The 22732-nt window shown below is 38.5% G+C and overlaps 1 pseudogene; it reads right to left on the bottom strand.

Moving 5' to 3' along the window:
* Nucleotides 1-1716: 1716 nt before the first annotated feature.
* Nucleotides 1717-4588, bottom strand: LOC122701937 (annotated as a pseudogene).
* Nucleotides 4589-22732: the final 18144 nt, after the last annotated feature.

Here is a 22732-nt window from a genome sequence, read left to right as displayed (position 1 = left end):
CTCTTCATCCCAAGGATGCTTTGGTTGATGTTAGGCAACAGCAAAATAATGTTACTAATCATAATTTTAGTTATTTAAAATGTTTACTTGGTTTAAATCTTTCTCCTTTAATGCGAAACCTAAGTCTTCTAAGCCAGTGGTTTTCATTTGGGGATAAATATCAGACTTATCTATGTTGCTGTTTGTTTAGTTGCTAAGTTGTATCTGACTCTTTGCGACCCCATGGATTGTAGCCTGCCAGGTTCCTCTGTCCATGGAATTTCCCAGGCAAGAATACTGGAGTGGATTGCCATTTCCTTCTCCAGGCAATGGAGATTTATCTGTAGAGTTTTTTTTTAATATAAATGTTTAACACCTACTCTGAATCTCTTAACTTGATATTCTTGATATATTATTGGTATATTTTAGTGTATTATGTATATAACAAGTAGGGATTTTTGCATATCTCAAGAATTTTTCCTCTGTAACATGTATGTTCATTCATTTTTATAAATTGGTTCAATATCTTCTTTGAAAATAGCCTTAATCATTATGTATATAGACATTTTGTCATAGCTTTATGTGTTTATTTGGATTAGCATTGTTTTTCATGACACAGAAACAACCAAATTTCCTTGTCAGTTACATCTTGATATGAACTCTCTCCATCAATTACCATAGTCATTTTAAGTCTGGCATCTACAGACAGTTTTTGTTTTACTTGTAAGCTCCCCTGAAGGCTCTGCAGTCAGCTGCAGGGGCCAGATCACGTCTTTGACAAAGATGCATGGTCCCCAGAGTCCAAAGAAAAGGACTGTACTAGTTACTTCAAACTACTGACACTTCAGTGAATAATAGCTCTTGGGTACAGGCTTCTGATGTCATCACTTAAACAACTTTAAGACTGTCCTGAAGAGGAAAGACCATGCTAATGGTCTAAATTAGGATCTACAGAACTCTTTAGTAAGAAGCAGATGGGTTCATGATACTGCTAACCCAAGACCCAGCAGGACAAGAAATGATTACATAGAATGGATGAACTAATGAGAGATGATTGTAGCTATTTGTTTGGAATATTGTTGATATCATTTTAATGTTCTAATTTTCTGGATACATAAGGAAGCCCTTCTTATTAACTTATTTATAATCCATAACAATTTAGTAAAATTTGATTTTGTAAACTGAATGAAACATCTTTAGATGATGTTTTATTCTCCCTACTTGACTCCCCTTCCAAATTCAGAAACTTTTATTAAATATTCTTACTTTTAAATGATAACATAGTTATTTGCAAAGGTTCAGTAAGAATCTACCCTTCTTTTTACTAAATATAATTGGAAAAATGGTTACATAACAGAAGCTTTGTCTGGAATGTTATATTTGAAAATGATGCTTATTTAGTTGGGTATGACAAGCCACTGTCTTTTTTCCCCAAAACTATTTTAAAATGTTATTGCATTCAAATGTTACCCCAAATTATGGAGTATGAACTAACCATTTACACTTTATCTTTTGTAAAATGGCTTTCCCTACAAAATACTTTTTTAAAATAATATTGTCAATAGATTTTCATTTCTGTTGCTTCAGACACAAAGTTCAAAATCAGCAGTTTTCCATCTCTCCCTTCTTTTGAACTGCTCCAACTTTCTCCATGCTGCTTACATGGGAAACAAAAGACTGTTATAAAAAATGCTTCTTTACGTTTCAATTGGAATGTTAATTATGAAGATTAGCTGTTCAAAGCAGTACTGTTATTTTGTCTCCTTCTTTAATATCTTTCATCATTGACCCAAAGACCTAAGTCCATTAGTTGGTGCTTTTCTGCATCTGAGTGGCTGCAATACAGCTGAACAGCTTTTCCAGGGTAAGATTCTCTGCAAATTTATTTAGAAACTGTGTTATGTGAATAAAGTCTATCTGAAGGAAAATGTCTTCATATTGCTGGAGGATTCTTATCCCACTTCTAAATAAAAAGTCCTCCCCATCTCTGCAAAATACATCCTGGACTGGACTGGCTAGATCAAGCAGAACAGTGATTTATGATACTGTGTGAAGATCTAATCTGTCAAGTATATATATGTCTAGAGTGAGACCATAAGACTACTTAATATGAAGAAAAAGAGTAAAGAGACTGCCCTCAAAGAATACTTCAAATGTTCCAAAATATTTCAACATCTGGCTACAATTCACACAGAAAAAGGCCAACTGGAATGCCTTACGCATGAGATTCCCAATGAAAGCATCTACTGCTTCCAAACTGAGCATGAACACTGCCACAACGAAGGACATCCCTTGGACATAACCAACATCAGGTCTGCAGCATGAGTATCCTCCTAAGATACTATATAAAACATCGTGATATGGACCATCCATCCGAAAGATGTAGAAAGATGAAAAGGCATACAATAATTGAGCTTAATTCCCAACCAGCATCTGGACCATCAACAGATACACATTCTACATCCTAGAAAAGTATATATTTAGAACTTGTTTCACTGAAGCTTTCACGCCATCTCTTTCCTCTGGGGAGGAATATTGCATAAATTCAGGAGTGATATTCAGTTCATTTAATACAGGGAGACGCCAAGCTCTACCATGAACACTAGGGGGCAATCCCTGCACCTTAATTCTCCAAGCTTTCTCTTAACTGTGAATTACTTCCCAGCCTGGCAGTATTTCACTGGTCCAAATTACCACTGCATTTGAAATACTTTTCCTTAATCTTTTTCTTTTTTTTAGCATGCTGCTTGACTTTCTCAACTTAAGGCTCAGCTCAGAGGTCCCGTGTTCTTTTCACTGAGGTTAAAGTTTCTTCCACAGATTTGGCAGGAAGATTTTCTTGGAGTAGCCAAAGATTTCAATGGGACACTAAAGCAATCATCAGTCATGTGATGGCCCATACTCGAGAATCGAGATGGAGGCAGAAGGTGGCTTGAATTCAAGCTTCTCACGTCTTAAAAACTGAAGCAGTGAATTATAGGTCCCCCCTGTTCATTTGTGCTTTGTTCCTGATGAATGGTTCTTAGATTTTCTGAAGATTCTCTCTGGAAGGGATTTTATTGAATAATTTCCAGCCAGGAGCACCATGGACAGCTGATCTAAGCAAGCGCCTGTTAATCCTATTTGGAAAAGGTTTCAGAGAACCAGGGGCAGATAGAGGGACTGTTTGGAAGAAGAGTGAGAAAATCACACCTTCTAACACCCAGCTGCGTCAAGTCCATGGTTTTTGGTGTCTGCAGCCACCAGGCAGCTCCTTTGCAGAAGACTGGCTGCTCATACTAGCAGTGACCTTGTCACCAGGCCCCTCCAAGTGGGCACGACCCCAGGGACAAAGGAAGAAGATCTCAGGGAACTAAGGTTGACTTTATGGGTGACTTCATTGCTGACAATGCTCTCCTGGTACCTCGCTTACAGGGTCCAGCTGGTAAGGAAGGTCACTTCCATGCCAGGAGCCTAGAGATGTTTTGAAGACTTTGAGAGGACAAGTAACCACAATGTATCATAAGTCCTGCAGATGAAACCTGATGGATACTTTCTTGGGCATGGCTTCCTAGCCTCAGGACAGCAAGTAATAGAGGCTTTTAGAATTCCAACCTGAGATTCCTTATGGAAACCTCCAGCAGAGTAAACTTAAAAGAAGGCCTTTGTGGTAACATTCTTACTGTACCTATGTAAATAATCAGGCCATATCTAGTGAGGCCACATTCATTTTGTGATTAGGCTTTGAGATTCTTTTTGATCAAAAGTGGGGAGCCTGTATGGAAAAAATGTGCATAAATGTGAAAACAAGTGTATATTCTAAGGGGTTGTCTGATTCTGATTCTGTAAACTGTAGATAACTGATAGCAATGCCAGATAATTCTTGTCTATTGACATGCAAACAAATTCTGTCTAGAGATAAACAGTCAAAAAATCAGTTTTGGCTCTATTTGTACATTTCCATATTCCTGACTTTTAACTGTCTGTTCTTGGTAATCTCCTTTGACCTGGTTGTATCACTTTTGTTTTCTATGAATGAGTTAAATAAAATCTTCAACTCATTTTTATTCCTATATCTGTATGAGAGCCATGATTTTACCTGCACTTAAAAATGATCTTTTAATGCCTACTTGGAATTAAACCACCCTTTTAGTGGCTGATCATGTGTGCCCTGAGCTTTTGCTTCAGCCCCAGAGGGCCTTAGCAACTTTCCTTAATTTCCATTTTTGTGTATGTGTTTCATGTGTTAGTAGTGCATGCATGCTCAGTCATTTCAGACATGTCCAGCTTTTTGTGATCCCATGGACTGTAGCCCACCAGCCTCCTCTGTCCATGGAATTCTTCAGGCAAGAATACTGGAGTGGGTTGTCATGCCCCTCCTCCAGGGGATCTTCCCAACTCAGGGATCAAGTCCACATCTCTTACATCTCCTACACTGGCAGGCGGGTTCTTTACCACTATCACCACCTGGGAAGTACATGCATATAATTTGCAAATATATGCTGAGATTGCATGTCCAACTTTTTCCTCCCAGGATGTGCAGTCAAGATTAGAAAATAGTAGGATACGTCATGAAAACATCTTCCTACATCGTGTCCTCACCAATCTGGTTTTGGGAAGGTTTGACCATTGTGTTCATTTATCCCACAGTTCATCCAGAAGAAGCATGCCAACTTTGCTGATTATATTCCTGAGAATTTGTCCTCTGAAATTAAGGCCTTTATTTTGCTCAATTCTTTATTTCTGATACCTAGAAATGTGCTTGGAACATAGTAAACACTAAATATTTAATGAATTTTACAGTGGTTTAACTTAATATTCTATGTTTAACAGTCATTCCTCCTCTGTATTGGCCTTTCTGGCTTAGATATTAGAAACCTTGTAACACCGATGTAGATGAACATATTCACTTAGGAGTTATATGGAACTTTCCTTAAAACACGGGACCTCATAAATCTCATTAGTCCCATACCCTTTGATCAGAACCATATTCCGTTCTCCTTAGGGTGACCAGCTGTCCCACCTTACCTGAAACTGAAAGGTTTCCTGAGATGGGAGACTTTAGGTATTAAAACAGAGACAGTCCTGAGCAGATCAGAATGGGTTGGTCACCCCAGTTCCAGTGGGTACCTGCTAAAGACTGTTCCTTTGTCTCTACAATAAGCTATAAGTGAGCAGTAGCACATGAACATCAGCTTTCTATGGATTTAGAAAATAGATTTGTTGATCAATTTTCAGTACCCTACACAGTAGTGCTTGGTCTTGCTCACAAGAGGATGTGAAGTGAAAGTTGCTCACTTGAAAAAGTTGTGTCTGACTCTTTGCGACCCCATGGACTATACAGTCCATGGAATTCTCCAGGCCAGAATACTGGAAATGGGTAGGGTAGCCTTTCCCTTCTCAAGGGGATCTTCCCAATCCAGGGATCAAACCCAGGTCTCCAGCATTGCAGATGGATTCTTTACCAGCTCAGTCACAGGGGAAGCCCTCACAAGAGGATACAAACTTGTGAAAACATGATGGTAGCATACCTTCTCCCCAGACTGTGAAATTATGTGTAGGTTAGCTGCATATTTATAACCACCCTCCAACACAATAGCAAACCAAGCCTCCAGAGGCAGTGGATAAATGATGTACCCAAAAAACTACCCAAAGCAGGATATATTCCTTCTTGGCAATTTTTGTTCTTCTTTTTCGTAACTGGGCCACCCAAATGAGCCACATACAGGAAATCCGAGACTGTCCACATGGTGAGATCTGACCAAAGCGCCACTGTGATGTTGCCCAAGGGTGATGCTTCACAGGGTTGTGGCCTCCTACAGTCATAGCAGGGTGGGAGAGAACAACCACTGAACTCAAAGACCACGCTAGTGTTTTTGATCATGGCAAAACCATCCAGGAAGTGCCTGGTAAGACCCTTGCCCTCCGGGCAGGCATGGTTTGTTAGATAACCCCTCAATTGTGAACTAAATAGCACAATCTTTGTATAAAGAGCAGCAGCAATGAAGGGGGTGATAGAAGCACCTCTTTTTCTGGTGAGAAGTAAAGCTGATACAGAGCCATAAGGATGGACAGCAGAAAAACCACTGAAAGGAGTATCTTATTTTATTCTCATCTGCTCAGGTCTGTCTTGTTGAGAGCTGACCAAGGACCCACATATACTGACTCAGAGCCACATTAAAAAATATGAGCAGTATCCCATTATTCACCAGAAAGGCATTGGCTTCTGGCAGCTTCTAAGAAGGTTAAAGAATCCAGAAAGTGACTGATTAAGGTTTTGCCCTATATGCTTGACAGCTTTCCACCCTGGGTCACATGTTAGCCATCCCCCAACCCCTACCCTGGACAACTGAAGTCCACAGGATATGTTTGGGTTCGTTACCTGACCAGAAAAACATTTTATTTATCCTCCATTCACCACCATTCTTTCCAACAGTCCTTAAAATGTTGACAACACATCTGCAACAAGCTTTGAATGACTTTCATGTTTGGATGTGCTGGGTAAGTTCAGCTGCCGTCTCCCCACCATGAGAACAATTATTTGTTTGACCCCTCTCCAACCCACCAGAGCCGAATGTAATATTCAGGATACTTTTACTTTAAGTTTTATTTTAGAGTCTCTGGGTACCCTTCTGGTCATTTTGGGGAATCTTAAAATCAAAATTCAAGGAAATATTCAGTAGCCCCAATATGATCCATAAGATTTTTCCAGCACATATTGCTTTCCAGAAATTGATCTACCTCCAGACAACCTTTGTTGGGGTCCCAGATACATTTCCCTATTTTCCTTTCTCAGAAGCTCTCTATGTTCCCTCCACTGGGTCCTGACTGAGCTGGACAATCCAGCACAATGGACAGTGACTTGGCTGCCTTGACAGGCTGTGCAGGTAGCCTTGACACAGTGACTGTTTGTGGGAAGCATACCTCTCAAGTGGGAATGAGGCTCTGTCTTAAAATTCTGCTTGTTATTTTCAGGCAAACTGCTGACAAGCCTGGTCAGCATCCATTGACCTGAATACCCTTTTCTACATCATTAAGTCCTGTTTTAGCTTCCTGCTGTGATGATGACACGTAGCTTCACTAGATTCACAGTTTCTCTTTCCATTTTCTGTATCAACACATCTAAAGCACAATCAGAAAATAATATCTAAAAACAGTTGTTAAATGCCTAAGAAAAAAAAATGCCTAAGAAAATTGCTCATAGATAAACATACTCTTCTCCTTTTCTTTCTTGAACTAAATATCACATCTGATAAATGATCTTAAATAGTTTTGCTCACTTTTATTTCACTCTGCTGGTGGCTCTGATATTGTTTGATCTCGTTGCCTTTATGTCAACACATCCAAGAACACTGTCACATTATAACAAAGGCACAAATAGATGTCCTAATAATGGGTGCTAGTATTTCTGTAAAAGAACAAAAGTTCCCCCAAGTCCCTATGCAAATGCTTCCACACACACCTGTGTTGTTCCTTTGGGTATTTTTTATTTTAATGTAATGTCTTTGGTAGGGCAAAGGGGTTACCCTAAATTCACTTTGCAACTTTTTCCATCATGCACCGTAGGCACAGACATATAGGTTATAGAGTCTTCACAGCTGCCAGAGCTGGCTCTGTATTACTGAATGTCAGGTTGAGTAAGAGGTTCATTTTGACTTGACAGTAAAAACCGTTCAATTAATGCTTCAACACAGTCTCATATTGAGTGCTATGGAGAAAGAGCCATAAGGCAAGTTAATTACTAGCTAAGGAAAAAAAGTCTTCCTCTACCAAACAATTTATCTGAATTAAAATTTATCTCATTATAGTGTTTTTATGAATTCTAGGCAATGTCTTCTCTCTGAGTCAGTAACAAACTTAAAGCTCCACCACTGCACACTTCATCATGTACCAAGAGAATATTTTTCATCCACTTTTTCATTGTAGCTAACTGAGTAAAGAACAGCCTACGTAAGGTTAACACTAAGGATCAATCAACTGTGAGGTTTAGCAACCTCAGCACTATTGTCATTTTGAACAAGTTATTAATTCTTTGGTTGGGGAAGCTGTCCTGTACTTCGTTAGATGTTTGGCAGCATCACTGAGCTCTGTGTACTAGATGCCAGTCATGATACTTAAAGATATCTCCAGCCATTGCCAAATGTCCCCTGGGGGCAAAATCACCTCCAGTTGAGAACCACTGGTCTAGAGAAAAGACTGTGATTTACCTAGTTTGGATGGAATGCTTTGGCCTGAGACCAGGGGCCATGGATCAGGAATTTAGCCCATAACTAGCTGGATCTCTATGGCTGCTCCTTTAAGGGGTGCTGGGAAATCCATCCACTAAGCATCCAACACATTGCAGAGATTCCATCTAGAGTTTGGCTTCTGTGGCTTTGTTTTTTGTTGACAAAGTTAAACTTTTTTTTTTTTACTTTTGTCTGTTGGTCTTGAGATTTCTTGTCTTGTTTTGGAAGCATTTCTTCTGTTTTCCGGTGTTTCTGCTAGCCTTGCAGTTTTAGTATTCTGCCATCTTCCAATAAGCCTTGTTGATTTTTGTTTAATCTAAATCAGTTCAGTTCAATTCAGTTGCTCAGTCATGTCCGACTCTTTGCTGCCCCATGGACGCCAGGCCTCCCTGTCCATCACCACTCCTGGAGTTTACTCAAACTCATGTCCATTGGGTCAGTGATGCCATCCAACCATGTCATTCTCTGTCATCCCCTTCTCCTCCCGCCTTCAATCTTTCCCAGCATCAGGGTCTTTGCAAATGAATCAGCTCTTCACATCAGGTGGCTGAAGTATTGGAGTTTCAGTTTCAGCATCAGTCCTTCCAGTGAATATTCAGGACTGATTTCCTTTAGGATGGACTGGTTGGATCCCCTTGCAGTCCAAGGGACTCTCAAGAGTCTTCTCCAACACCACAGTTCAAAAGCATCAATTCTTCAGCACTTAGCTTTCTTTATAGTCCAACTCTCACATCCATACATGACTACTGGAAAAACCATAGCTTTGACTAGACGGACCTTTATTGGCAAAGTAATGTCTATGCTTTTTAATCTAGATCAGAATTCCATTTTTCCTATTCAATTTCCCCTTGTTAGTATAACCTGTCCGCTTCCCATGTAGCAAACACATGGGTCTTAATGTGTCTGTCCTCTTGGGGGAAAAAAGAGAGTGAGACACAGTGATCATAACCAAATACCCTCAGCTTAGTTGCTTATATATCCTGGAAGTCCAGGGCCATGTAAGTGGCTAAATAGCACAGACTTAGAAGAGCAATCCCTCCCCCATCACTAGGTTTAGTGTATTTAACAGTTTGTCGAAAATCACCGACCGTGAGTCTATTTTAAGTATTCTAAGTCCCCCAAACCACTGACCTGGAGAAGAGATCAAGATCCCATTCCTTCCCTTGAGAGAAAAGTTGTACTGAGTTATTGGTGGGATGGAAGAGAAACACTGTAACACAGTACTTTCCTTCTGAAACAAGAATAGTTGAAAGATCTGAGCTTCCATGGGTATGTGAGAGCAGTGAGATTCACTCTTAGGGAACCTTACCTGGTTGGAGCAAGAGCAAGAAGGTTCAACTCTATAACGAAATATTGGAGCATTGGCAACGGAGGCAGGGTAGCAGAGGGCCTGAGGAGCAGAGGTTCCAGGAAAGTAAGCCAACGAAGCTGTACGGTGGTAACAGTATTACTGTTAAGCAGTTATCCCAGAGTTGTGTGCAGTTAAGAACTTGTGTTGGGGGACTTCCCTGGTGGTCTGATGCTAGGACTCTGTGCTCCCAATGCAGGGGAACTTGGGTTCGAACCCTGGTCAGGGAACTAGATCCCATATGACCTGGTGCAGCCAAATAAACAAATATTTTTTTAAATAACCTAAAAGTGAAAGGAAATTGCTATTAAAAAAAAAAAACAAACTTGTGTTTGTCAAAGTGCAGAAGCTGCATCTACTGGTGCTTAGTAGCAAACACATCATAGGAATCAGACTCCAACTAAGACGGAGGCACAGACATCTACCAGCAAACAGGCAGTTATGAAAAGGGGATGATAACCTCTGTCTGCTTTGAATGGGCTTGTGGTAATCTATTTCCATCACTGACTGGTGATAAGCAGGAAGCATGTGCTCAGGAGATAAATCTTTATGGTTCAGAGAGGAAGCATCAGTCCCATTTCTCTGACCTAAAGCATGCTCTTGAAAAGAGTTTCTTGGCACAGGGTAAGAAGAGAGGGAAGCTAAGCAAATAATCATATACCAAGGCCCCAAGCGTTTTTCCCTGGAGGAGAGCATGGCAACCAACTCCAGTATTCTTGCCTGGAGAATCCCCATGGACAGAGACTAGCGGGCTACAGTCCATGGGGTCTCAGAGTCAGCAATGACTAAGCAACTAAGTACACAGCAAGTGTTTTTATGACTTCTAAGTGAACAAGTAGTATTGTGAAGGACCAAAAGATAAATTCAATACACCCCTGCCCTCAAGGAACTTACAGTGCAGTGGGGAAGGGAATAATTACACAAATGGACTATAGCAAATATACAAGAATGCTACCTTAGCTAAGAGGAAGAGGAGGTCATGAGTTTTGGGGAAAATCAAGATAGTGTTTTGACCTACTGAGTATATCAAATAGATTCAAACAGGAACATTTAAAAGATGATTTCAGGGGCTCAAATCAGAGGCAATGGGACTGTAAATGAGAATAATAGCAATGAAACGGAAATGAGGGACTAGAATTATGAAATGTTGTATAACTAGCTTCTTCAAGATTTAACTAATATACATATGGGAGATGATTGAAAGGGAGGAGACGAACTGAGTATTGGGAATTGGGAATGGAAATGTAGTTGACAGAAGTAAGGGGGCAAAGGAAATGAGGTGGGAGATGGCAAGCTTACTTTCTGAGATGCTGTTTAAACACCGTATACAGAGGCTAGTGATTATATACAGTGTGGCCATCTTGTCTGATTTTTCCCCAGAGGAGACTTCTGTCTTTTCATTCTGTCTGTTCAGCCATATCCTTGGTTTGTAGATACTTTGTGCAACATAAGTATTTATGCCTTGAAAGCCAGTTCTTAGGATCCATGCCATCGCCACCCACCTCCCCAATGTCACCTCTTTATTTAGCTTTAGCTCCCTATGAGTAATTCAGACACCTGCAGTTTAATTCTCCTCTCTGTGCTGATGAGATGGAGAGGAGCCTGCCCAGCTGGAATGTAGGAGTGCTCCATTATTAAAGCTCCATCAAGGGAGGAAGGACTGCTTGCAGACACTTGAGCTCTAACCAAAGATTGTCTATCTTTTTTTTTTTTCTTGGCTTCTCAGCACAATCTGAAAATATCTTACTTGGATGCTGGAAAAATAAATTTACAGTCTCAAGACACCATTGCCTATAAATCAAATGAGGCACTCACTTAACTGAGTCTCTTCAATTCTTCTCTAAATTCTCCACATGTCAGCATAGAACTGCTTCAATCTTCCTACCTCAACTTTTCACTCATAAATTTCTTTCTCATTTCTGACAGGTTTTATTTATTTGCAACTTCACTCTATTGCTGTTTAACATTTTTAAATTTTACTTTTTTCTATTTTACAAAGTAATATGTGCTCATTGAAAAAATTACTTGATTTGCTAACTAAGAAGAAAGGTTAAAGAAGAAAATATGGAACTGTCCTCTCATCACTATTAATATTTTAGCCTAAGCTTTTTCTTCTTATGCATACTTTAATTTTAAAACACAACTGGGTGGTGCAACTAAGATAAGATGCAGCCAAATAAATAAATAAATATTTTTAAAATAAATTTACAAAATAAAACACAGCTAGAATCCTACTGTGCTAAAATAGTATCATTTTCTGATATTTTAACCATTATATTTTGAGAATTTTCTTATGTAATTGAAATTATCTTATCATTTTTGATACCTGCTTGAATTTTCATAATTGTAGATGCTATATTTTTCTTTGTGTAAATCCCCTATGCTGAGAACTTAACTCCTTACAACAAAAATTTTCTGGGCTATATATATGCCTATAGTCACAAGAAAAAAAGCCAATTTTTTGTTTGTTTTTCAGTGTTCAAAAGTCAATGTATTTTATACTTCTTGTTGCAATGGTAAATGGGACTGTTACCTTAAATTCTCTTTCTGATCAGTTGTTATTACTGTATAGGAATGAAAGTGATTTCTATGATTAATTTTGTATCCTGCAACTTTACCAGATTCATTGATTATCTCTAGCAGTTTTCTGGTGGCATCTTTAGGATTTTCTAAAAAAATTACATGATTCTTAATTCAAGATTTTTGCTTATACTTCTGCTGTGAAATATCTATATAGTTTGTTGAGAAATATAAAATGTTATTTTGACATTTATATAAATATAAATGTGGTACACATACACCATGGAATATTACTCAGCCATTAAAAAGAATTCATTTGAATCAGTTCTAATGAAATGGATGAAACTGGAGCCCATCATACAGAGTGAAGTAAGCCAGAAAGATAAAGACCAATACAGTATACTAATGCATATATATGGAATTTAGAAAGATGGTAATGATAACTCTATATGCAAAACAGAAAAAGAGACACAGAAGTACAGAACAGAATTTTGGACTCTGTGGGAGAAGGCGAGGGTGGGATGTTTCGAGAGAACAGCATTGAAACATGTATATTCTCTAGGGTGAAACAGATCACCAGCCCGGGCTGGATGCATGAGACAAGTGCTCGGGCCTGGTGCACTGGGAAGACCCAGAGGGATCGGGTGGAGAGGGAGGTGGGAGGGGGGATAGGGATGGGGAATACATGTAAATCCATGGCTGATTCATGTCAACGTATGACAAAAACCACTAGAATATTGTAAAGTAATTAGCCTCCAACTAATAAAAATAAATGGAAAGAAAAAGTATATATGTATAAAAGTATTAATATATATGTTTGAAAAAAAGAGAAAGCTATTTTATTTATAGCCTAATGGCTTCTGAGTTTGGTAGAGTCTTCCCTTTCTTATCAACAAAATTAATACATATTTATAAATCCAAATAGTTGGAAAAGTATAGAATATAAAAAACATAAGTTTATCTTTTTCCATTCCACTATCAAAAAGTAAAATAGTTTTCTATGACATATATGTTATTATGTTATATATTTTATGTACTTAAATTTTTTAATGGAATTACACAATTTGTATTAGTCTACATTTGCTCTCCAACTTAACATTAATGACACATTGCCACATACTTGCATATTCCATATTTAGATATTTTTTCTTGTTTTATTACATTAAGTAGAACTCTCAGAATAATACTGAATAATAACAATCATACTGGACTTCATTGTCTAGACACATGAAAGCCCCTTTACTTTAATACGCTCAATATGTATCACCTGTTCACTGGGCAGAAAGGAGGATGCTTTGGTTGCAGAGAACAATTTTTCACTCTTCACAAATGTCTTTTATGCCTGCCATAGTTTTCACTGTGACCTCTGTTGAGTCTGAGGAAAAGAATGTCATCCAGGAGTTGGGGGCAGGAGAGGGTATTCTGACCTTGAAATTGTGTGAGAACATTTCCAAAATGTGTTTGCTCTAAAAGATGCCTTCTAAGTAAATGTTTGAAATAGTTAATTGGGAACATGAAATTTCCATTCATAAATAGGGGAAACTCCTTTTTGAAACATTTCTTGAAGAGTACATTTGACCAGAATGAATTTGTGAGGTATATGTGTGAGAAGTTGAGAAACTGTAAATTTTATCAGTTCTTAAATGTGTGATTTGCCTGTGAAAACATTTTTTTACTATCAGCTTTGTGTATTCCAAAATGATCCATGGTTCTCAAGTATACTGAAGTAAAATGGACTCTATTCAGGGAAAGTAAAAATGCCATCAGGAGTTAAAACATGTCTAAAACCATGAGTTTTTTTTTCCAGAATAGTTTCTTCATGAATTTTCTCTTTCAGGGATAAGTGTGATATTGATAGACTGAAACAAGCAACAAATCAGGGAGAAAAATAAAGATACTTAAAACAGCATATACCCAAATAATTATTGAGAAGTTTCTCCCACATATAAATTCCAGAGGGAGAGACAAGGATGAATGAGGTCTTTTCAGCTAGTTAAAACTTTTTGCACATCCACTGCAGGGGACACAGATTTGACTCCTTGTTACGGAACTGATATCCCATTTGAGGCATACAGCCAGAAATAAAAAAACAAACAAAAATTCTACCTAGAAACTGCTGCTTCAGAATCAGGAATGAGAGGGAATCTATTGCAACTCCTATTTCAGTAAAATTCTGATATGAGTTTTCTTGACCTGATTTGTACGATTTCTAAGTTTTCAGTATTCTCAGTGATTTGTTTTAAATCTAAAAATATAGTAGTAAAGTATATAGTATATTAATAATAGAACTGCAAGATGTATTACCTCTTGATTTGGGCATTTCCTTATTTGATGTTGTTAATTAAAATAGGAAAAAATCATTTATGAATTTTATGAATAGAGGAGTCTGGCTGGCTACAGTCCATGGGTTCACAAAGAGTTGGACATGATTGAGCGCACACACAAATCTTCTTAAAGATGATCATATGTTTTACCTCTGTCAAAATCAAGAAAATTCCTATAGTTAAATGCATTTGAGGGATGTGGGAATGGCATATTTTAATCTATGCAAAGAGTTGGTTATTTTACTAAAGTTGAAATGACTGAAGTTGCTAATGACTAAACTTTTCTAAATGTTCTCTATTTGTTTTTAAATAAAAAAGTCATAATGTCTCATGGCTTGATATTTGGAGAACTAAATATAAATGATAATATTGGATAAAAGCAGAAATATTAATATCTTTTGTAAACTGATTTTGTGAAAATTAGCTGGACATACAGATATTATTCTATACAAACTTTCTCATTTATGCTTTCAGAAATGTAATTTTATTTTTCTCTATAATTTTTAGTATGATTTGATTGTGATTCAATGTTAAATTAATTTAGTTCTAACTTGACACTCCTAATTGGTTTTTGGAAATTTACAAAATATAACACTGAAGTAGAAATATATGTGTATGTTTGTATATGTATATATACATATAATATACAAGTGTGTATGTGTGTGTGTTCATAAGTATGTGTGTATAGATATCAATGAGCTTCCCTGATGGCTCAGCTGTAAAGAATCCACCTGCAATGCAGGAGACTCATGAGATAAGGGTTCGATCCCTGGGTGGGGAAGAGCCCCTGGAGAAGGAAATGGCAACCCACTCCAGTATTCCTGCCTGGGAAATCCCATAAACAGAGGAGCCTGGCAGGCTACAGTCCAGGGTCACAACTTAGTCATACACGACTTAGCAACTAAGCAAAAACAACAAAGACATCGATAGAGAAGTCTCCAAAGGTCTACCTAGAAACTGGAATTTAACTAAGGTAAATATTTAAAAGTTTTAAAATTTCTGTGTGTGTATGAAAAAAGTTTTGACTCTACGAGAAATTTAAGTCTATACTTTTTAATCCCCCAATATTGTAAAAGCTAGACAATTTTAAATAAAACTCTTTCAAGAGTTTGTTTTATCCATGAGTGACTATTATGTATCAGTTGGATGAGAATGTTGTATAAGAAACTAGATACTCTGCTTCATGATCCTCAGTGTTTCCTCAGATGAGGTTATATTTTTCTTTAATTTTCAGAGATATACGTGTTACATTCAGATGATTCAAATACCCTGTTTATATCTATATTCTATAAAATCAATTTCAGGTTTCTTAAACCATCATGGAGGAAGAGAAATGATGTTTGTTTGTTACATGATGCCCCACATTTGTGCTGCCTCCATATTTTTCTTCTCATCATCTTGGAAAAAATCCCAAAGCAGGAGAGAGAAACATAAATGCAGACTCTGTCCATCTTTGATGAAACTAGAAAACATCTGAAAGTCCAAACCACAAATAGGAAGTGCCTCCAATAATAGCGAGGATCAAAGCGAGGATGCTGACAACTGCAAATCACAGAGACGCACAGGCACGGAGCTGGCAGAACACAGTGAACGGGCACACCTGGCAGTTCAGAAGAAACATAATTTAGTTTGTAACAAGGAGAACAGAGTCTATGGGCTACAGACCTGAGCTTCCTTGAAACAAGTTTGATGTTTATGCAGCAGCATTTGCAAAGTTGACCAAGAAATCAAACAGACCACCACCCTGCAGTAAGTAATTTCAGGAAAAGCAGAAGGAAACCTCTGCACTGTTATAATTGCTAAAAAAGACAGAGGCAGTTACACTGAAAACTCTGTGACATCCTGCTAGTCTGGATCATCGCCCTGACTCACTCACCAAGTAGGGAACTCCTCCAACTGTAGTCCAGAAGAAATCACCTCTTTCAAGGATAAACAATAACTTTAAAAACTGTACAGAACTTAAATAAAGTTGCTCTAAGAAAACAGGAGACACATGTACACCCATGGCTGATTCATGTCAATGTATGCCAAAAACCTCTACAATATTGTAAAGTAATTAGCCTCCAATTTAAATAAATAAATAAATAAATAAGAAAACAGGAGAGAAGACACTAGAAAATTAAGTAGCCAATGACAGGGGCTCCTTCCTCCATTAAAAATAATTTTTATTTTTATTGAGTTTTATTTATTTATATAAATAAATATAATAATATATTTATATTATATATATAAGTAATATATATAATATAAATATAAATAATATATAAATATATATAATATATAAATATGTATTATATAATATAAATAATATATAAATATATAATATATGTATTATATATAATATAAATATAAATAATATATATAATAAATATAAACTTTATTTATATAAAGTTTTATTAAGATGTAATTAACATACAGCACTGTGTATGTTTAATGTGTGCAGCATAATAACTCGGCATACATACTCCATGAAACAGTTATCACAATAAATTTAGTAAACATCCATCATCTCATATAGATACATTAAAGAAATAGAAAAAAATATTTTCCTTTGTGATCAGAACTCATAGGATTTACTCTCTTAACCACTTTCATCTGTGAAACACAGCAGTGTTAATTATATTGATCATTTTGTACACAGTTATTTATGAGAGAAAAATTCTCAGGTTATTAATAAAGAATCTGCTGGACTTGGTGACTCATTAGTTTTCCACAAACTCATTCATTCATTTGGTATTGTGCTAGGTGATGGGGATGGATGGTGTGTTACACAGAGAGAAATGCTGCCCTCATGGAACTTATATTAAACTGAAAATTGTAATAAAGATAGGGATTTGGGGGTGAAGATCAGGTCTTTGGTTGTGACACTTTCTAAGGTGAGAGAGGAGAATCATGACTTTTGAGAAAAAAGCACAGTTTTGGATGTGTTCAATCTGTTATATCAATCAAATACTCAAACGACCTTTATAAAATTACATAGCAGGTCACTCTAAAAAGTCACTTGAGGGACTTCTCTGGTGATCCAGGGGTTGACTCCCTGCCTCCACTGCAGGAAGTACTGGGTTCAAGCCGCAGTCAGAGAACTAAGATCCCGCATGCCACTTGGTGAAGCCAAAAAAAAAAAGTTACTAGCAAAAATTACATAATAAGAAATGTAATACAACAGGATAGAAAAAGTAAAAGAAGAAATCAGGTTAAAATAAAGATGATTTCTCCCTGAAATGCCTCCACTGTAATTACTGCCACCCTACTGGATTAGATGCCCTATTTCTGTGCTCCTATAGCACCTATATTTCTCCTATCATAGCATTTATTTAAAACTTTATTAAAATTTCCAGTTTAGTGTTAAGTTCTACAAGGGCAGCATCTGTGTCTGTGTAACACACCATCCATCCCCATTGCCTGACACTATATGAAATGAGTAAATGAGTATGTGGAAAACCTTATTTAATACTCGTAACAGACCTAGAAAAAGAGAATTGCCCTTCCTTTGACTATGAAGACCATACTTTTTCCATGTACCTTGCCACCTCTCTATTTAAAATGGATATGAATGAACTAAAACAATTACCAAAAGAATGGCCAAGATTCCAAGGAACGTATCACAAGGAATGACTAAATAAAATAGCAACATTTTTTCTGAGGAAAGAATGGTGGGAGAAATCCTAGGTAAGTCAGTCCTGTGTGCCCTGCTGGAGCTGGACTCCCAGGACAAGCACATCACAGAAATAAAGGAATTCTGATGTATAAATGTTGCAGAAGTGAGGCCAACTGCCACATATGGGAAACCATAAAGACATATTGTGATCTTAGTGCAAATTTTCCTGTCAATTAAAATTTTCCAAAATTAGAGTTGCCTAAGAGGCAGTGAGGACAAGTTGCAAGATGGTAAAAGAGTTTTAATGTTGGAAATGCAGGTGGATTCAATGGCTTTCGAGTTCCCTTCAATGCTGAAGTTACTAATATATGATTCAACTCTCAATGAAGAGAAGCCGGAAGGATGTCCAGTGCTTAACAAGGAAGACACTTCCTACCAGGAATGTAGATACTCTTTCCCATGTAAGAGGATTATCACAGCAAAAAAAACGAGCATGCAGGTTGGATAATCCCGCTCGTTATCGTCATCCTGTTTTCTCTATTCTATTTCCTTACTTTAAGATCTTACTTCAGTTTCCCATGTAAACCTTCTTGCAGGATGGAAAATACTCTGACTAGATAGCTAGATTATTGTAGTTCACTTACCAGTTAGACTTCTCAGAGAAATGAATCCAGCCCTCAATTTAATCAGTGTTTTCTGAGTTTGGTAATTTCAGACAAATCCCTCTCAGCCTAACCATGCTGGAACGCATAGTAGATTTGTACTTCTGATCTTAAAAATCAAGAACCAGCCTCTGAATTTTGGTAATCCAAAATTAGTGTGCCTCCCTCCTGGATAAAGCAGCCACCTACAAGCCACATATACCGGATGACAAGTTGGTTCTGTGTCAGTGTCTCCATTAACCTTAGTTTCAGTTCAGTTCAGTTCAGTCGCTCAGTTGTGTCCGACTCTTTGCGACCCCACAGACAGCAGCATGCCATCATGCTCCCTCCCTGTCCATCACCAACTCCCGAAGTTTACCCAAACTCATGTCCATTGAGTCAGTGATGCCATCCAACCATCTCATCCTCTCTCGTCCTCTTTTCTTCTTGCCTTCAATCTTTCCCAGAATCAGGGTCTTTTCAAATGAGTCAGCTCTTCGCATCAGGTGGCCAAAGTATTGGAGTTTCAGCTTCAGCATCAGTCCTTCCAATGAACACCCAGGACTGATCTCCTTTAGGATGGACTGGTTGGATCTCCTTGCAGTCCAAGGGACTCTCAAGAGTCTTCTCCAACACCACAGTTCAAAAGCATCAATTCTTCAGCACTCAGCTTTCTTTATAGTCCAACTCTCACATCCATACATGACTACTGGAAAAACCATAGCCTTGACTAGACGGACCTTTGTTGGCAAAGTAATGTCTCTGCTCTTTAATATGCTCTCTAGGTTGGTCATAACTTTCCTTCCAAGGATAAAGTGTCTTTTAATTTCATGGCTGTAGTAACCATCTGCAGTGATTTTGGAGCCCCCAAAAAATAAAGTCTACCACTGTTTCCACTGTTTCCCCATCTATTTGACAAGAAGTGATGGGATTGGATGCCATGATCTTCGTTTTCTAAATGTTGAGCTTTAAGCCAACTTTTTCACTCTCCTCTTTCACTTTCATCAAGAGCCTCTTTAGTTCTTCTTCACTTTCTGCCATAAGGGTGGTGTCATCTGCATATCTGAGGTTATTGATATTTCTCCCAGCAATCTTGATTCCAGCTTGTGCTTCCTCCAGCCCAACGTTTCTCATGATGTACTCTGCATATAAGCTAAATAAGCAGGGTGACAATATACAGCCTTGACATACTCCTTTTCCTGTTTGGAACCAGTCTGTTGTTCCATGTCCAGTTCTAAGTGTTGCTTCCTGACCTGCATACAGATTTCTCAAGAGGCAGGTCAGATAGTCTGGTATTCCAGCATTACTAATAATAATGATAGCAGTAACAATGGAAAATGTAAAGTCACAAAGAGAACTATTGAGAACTTTTAACTTGATTTTTATTATTTGCTGCAGTAGAAGCACCAGGAAAGAACAAAAAGTAACATCCCTCCCACCAAAGTTAGCCAAGCCTTTGGGATCAGGGTCCAGAATCTCTGAGACTTTATGTGCTTCTGATAAGCTGTCAAGATATTTTGTGTGAGAAATGTGCATTTGTGCTCTTAATTTTGTGTGTGAGCTGAAAGGGGGGGAAATTGGATTTCCAAGGATTTGGAAATGGAACAAGAATTTATTTTTCTTTAGGGATAGAGAACTGAGCCTGTTCAGACCAGCCCCTCAGTAACAGCAGAACATTGAAAGGAGTGGCAGCCGAGAAGCTAACATAATCTGGGCACAAAGGCTTTTCCGGGAGCCTGCAAGAGGAGCCCTGAATTTTTCCAGAGGAAATGGAGCTACTGCAGTCACCCTCCATGGAAGGATCTCTAGTTCAGAGCATAGAGCTGAATAGGCAGACCTCTGGGTTGCAGGATGAGGCACTGGTGCCCTAACAGCGGCATCGTGTGGTCACAAGGAGCAATAGCAACAGAGATATACAATCAGGGACACTGAGATAGAGTGAACCCTCTGGTATAATTGAGGATCTAAGGAAGGGGAGGAGCCCTAAAGTGACTGAAAACAGACTTCCCACCAGTTGTAGCAGGTAGGGACTTGGACTTTTCTAACTGAATCCACAGAAATTCATTTAAAACATCACCGTTGAACTCTCATCCTAACATTCTCACTTAAAGTACACATCCTCTGCAATCATTATTTGTATCCTTACTGTTTTCTTCAGCTCCCGTAATCAGGAGGCCCTTATAGTTCATATGTTTACTTGTTTTTATCTGACTTGTAAGTTTGGTTTTTATCTGCTTCCTCCTACAAGAACTTAACTCCAGGAAAGCAGAGATTTTGTCTTTCTAGTGTGCCACTATATCTCCAGCTCTTAAAATAGTGCCTGGCAGACACTCAGAGTTCAATAAATATTTGTCAAATGTATGGACAAATAAATTATATACCTGAAACAAACTGTGTTCCAGGCACTGTGCTAGGCATTTACATCATTTAACCCTCACATCAGCCTTACAGGAGCTATCATTATCCCTTTTCATAGCTGAGGGAACTAAGAACCCAAACCATTAACCACTGAGCTCTATGCCCCTCACGATTCCTGTTTCCCATCCCTCTATTTACCTTTTCCAAGAACAGCCTCTACTTTTCCTCCTTCAGGTAAGGATGTGTCCCTTCTCCCTTTCCTCTCAAAATAAACTATGTATAACTATCACTGCACTTACATCAGTCACTATATGTTTGTATCTCCTTAAACTCTGAGATCCTTGAAGGCCTCAGAAGAGATTGTCATCTTGGTGTTCACAAGAGGTACTACAGGGTCTGGAACATAATAGGAACTCAAAATATTTTTATACAACGACTGAATGAATGGGTAGATGACCATGCTCCCATCCCAAGGCACCCCTTTCCCACTTTTTCTTCTGCTCATGAGAGCCTATTGTGCCCCAACCATAGCATTAGGTATGGAAAACACTAAAATGAATAAAACAGTCTCTACTGCAAAGGAGCCACAGTCTAGTGGATTTGGTGGGGGGCGGGGGGGCAGGGGAGTAGTAATGGCAAACAATCACAATTAGTGCAGTTAGTGCTGAAGTGTGCAAGTGGTGTTTGGGAGCAAGGAAGAGAAGCATCTGGCCCTAAAACAGGGTACCTTGATGACTTTTGTAGGAAAAGTGGAGATGAGAGTGAGAGTACACAGCTCACGGTGATTCAATAGTAGAATGAAGGGAAGTGGCAAGAGGTAAGGCTACAAAAAAGAGCAGGTACCAGCTCATGAAGGGGCTTGAAGGTAATATTCAAGAACTTGGATTTTATTCTGAAGCTGATGGAGAAGCACTGAAGGGTCTGAAGCAGGAGGGTGATATGATCAGATTAGCAGTTCATATAACAGTCAGATGAAAGACAAAGGCTGACATAGAGCAGCAACAATGGGTATTAACAAGAGAGAACAGGTCAGAGTTATCAATAGGATAGGGGTAGGGGGAAGGAAAGAGAGGAGGAGCCAATGAAGACTCCCCGGTTTCTGTGTGGATGATGATGCCCTTCACTGGTAGAGAAAACAGGAGGAAGAGCAGCTTTGAGTGATACATAGTAATAAGTGCTCAATAAACAGCTGTGGAATTGAACTTAATTAAAAGGTAGCAGACTGCTTCTTGTGGACACATCTGGAGTTTGGATTCCTTTTCCAAAGTATCTCAAGACCATAGTCTAGGGTGTACATGGCTGATAGGAGAGGCCTGCCAGTGAGTGGTTTCTGGTTTTGTATTTTCCCAATGCACAGAGCCTCAACCACTGGGCCAGCAGGGAAGTCCCAGGGGTGAGTGTTAATGGAAAAATACCCAGAATGAGAAGAGGGCTAAAAACAGAGTCCTGGAGGTGGTAGAGGAAGAAGTGACGAAGAAGAAAACCGCAAGTTGGCATTTGTTGAGCGCCTAAAAGCAAGGGACTGTACTAGATGCTGGGGGGAAAAAAATCACACTTGTATGTCCCTACGAGGAAAGTGCTGAAGGAGCAAGTGGCCAGAAGGACACTTCTATGTGCCACTGGGGTAGAGCCCAGGAGTCAGTGGAAATGAGAAATCACACAATGCTCTGCTTGAAGCTGAAGTCACATTCCAGGTGCCAACAGTCTGTCTTATTTCTTGCACCACCTTTCCCCCACCCCTTCACATGGAGTCCGGA

This window comes from Cervus elaphus, chromosome 1, assembly GCF_910594005.1.
Source record: "Cervus elaphus chromosome 1, mCerEla1.1, whole genome shotgun sequence".
NCBI lineage: Eukaryota > Metazoa > Chordata > Mammalia > Artiodactyla > Cervidae > Cervus > Cervus elaphus.
This window is presented reverse-complemented; position numbering and strand designations above follow the sequence as displayed.